Genomic DNA, 2,008 nt, shown 5'->3' with positions numbered 1-2,008 from the left:
ATCTTTATTGAATTTAAAGGTACTTCACTTATGAGTTATTCATTTTTTCATTTTGTAATTATTAAGAGCACATCATGTGTTAGTACTCCCCAATACACACAATATCAAAGACAGTGGTAAGTAATGTCTTGAATGTATTCCTTTGTGAAGTAATATTATTTTAATTTTATAGATTTATTTATTTTATTTATATGAGTACATCGTAGCTGTCTTCACATGCACCAGAAGAAGGCATCAGATCCTATTACAGATGGCTGTGAGCCAGCATGTGGTTGCTGGGAATTGAACTTAAGACCTCTGGAAGAGCAGTTAGTGCTCTTAACCACTGAGTCATCTCTCCAGTGCATAATACTACTTTATATTGTGTTATATAGCCTTTTAAAGATCAGTGACTTATGATTGCAATGAATTGTTAATTAACATTTTAGGTTGATGGTGATTTCACTAGGATTTGCCTCTGCAGGTAAGTTTAGTTGGAGAGTTTCCTGGGCTCTCAGGGCTAACTTACCTGCTTGGTAGAGACTGAAGACTATAGTCTAGGTACAAAAATCCCTCCACATTGTCCAAATCTACTATCTTTTGTGGTCATCTCAGAATAGTGAAGCAAGGAGATGAAGCTAGAATTCTAATTCCTACTGAGACCTGCCTAGGTTTCTAAATTGCATCAAATTGCTTATATTATTAAGTCCGCTTCTACAATCAGGGATGAAGACACCAGTTTTTAAGGGGAAGGGGATGAGTCACATTGTAAACAGCCATGTATGCTGTGATGGGTAGCTTGATGCACCTACTTTTTCAAATCTATGAAATTACGTAAAGAAATAAACAATAGTGGAATAGCTATGCTTTTCATTCTGATGTTTGCTTGGGAAAAACAAAAGTCACAGCTTGCATTTCTTGTAGAAGAAAGTAGAACATATTTAGGAAAATGTTTTTAGACAAGTAAGGACATGGTTTTGGTGAAGAGTAAAGGCAAATATGGGTTTGCACAGCAGTCATGTGGGCTGAGCACAGCAACTTCCCAGTTGCTGGTAAATCCTGCCATTCTTGGGTACTTGGTTTTTCTTAGAGGCTGGTGAACTTTGAAATTTTGATAAATGCCTTTTCATTGTTTCACCAGTGGGTAAGGTAATGAAAGAGGTAACATGGAATTGTTCAACTAAGTTCTTTTAGTATTTTATGGTACGCAGGATTAATGAACTGATCCTGAAAAGATATTCAACAAAAGTAAAATGATGTTTGTGATGGAATGACTTTTTGATAAATTGTCTCACTTAATACATCTCTATTGTGTAACAAACTCTTAACGTAATGCTGTCTATAAACATAAAAATCTAGATAACCAAATATTGGTTTCTATGTTATTGGTGAGAAAACCAGTGTCTAAAAGAGACACTAGACTTCCAAATTTCTATTCAATGATCCATTCTTGTCTTCAAACAATCAAGCTCAAATTTTGTTAGAGATTTATTGTATTGAGCCCATTTATATCCACTACTTATTAGGACGACTAGTAGAATCTACTTATTAGTAGTTTGAGACTGGAAATCGCAGCCCAGAGCTTATAAAGAGGCACCATTGAGAGGATTTTGACTACTGATACATCCATCATTTGTTTTAGTCCTCTCTACTTTCCGAATAAACTATTGGTGATGAATAGAGGTCAAGCAATCATGATAATATCAAGTATGAACCCAGTGCCAGATTCAAGTATAGTAAGCTAGGCATCTCAAAGAAGCAAGCGCCTCCAAGGTGTGGGGTGACTGCTCAGTCCTGTGAGAGGAATATGTTCTCCTCATCATGTTGAAGTAAGGGTGACTTTTCTTTTTTTTTTTAAATTTTTTATATTTTTATTACGTATTTTCCTCAATTACATTTCCAATGCTATCCCAAAAGTCCCCCATACCCCCGCCCCAATTCCCTACCCACCCATTCCCATTCTTTTGGCCCTGGCATTCCCCTGTATTGGGGCATATAAAGTTTGCAAGTCCAATGGGCCTCTCTTTCC

The sequence above is a fragment of the Mus caroli genome, chromosome 16 (genome assembly GCF_900094665.2).
Source record: "Mus caroli chromosome 16, CAROLI_EIJ_v1.1, whole genome shotgun sequence".
In the NCBI taxonomy this organism is placed as follows: domain Eukaryota; kingdom Metazoa; phylum Chordata; class Mammalia; order Rodentia; family Muridae; genus Mus; species Mus caroli.
This window is presented reverse-complemented; position numbering follows the sequence as displayed.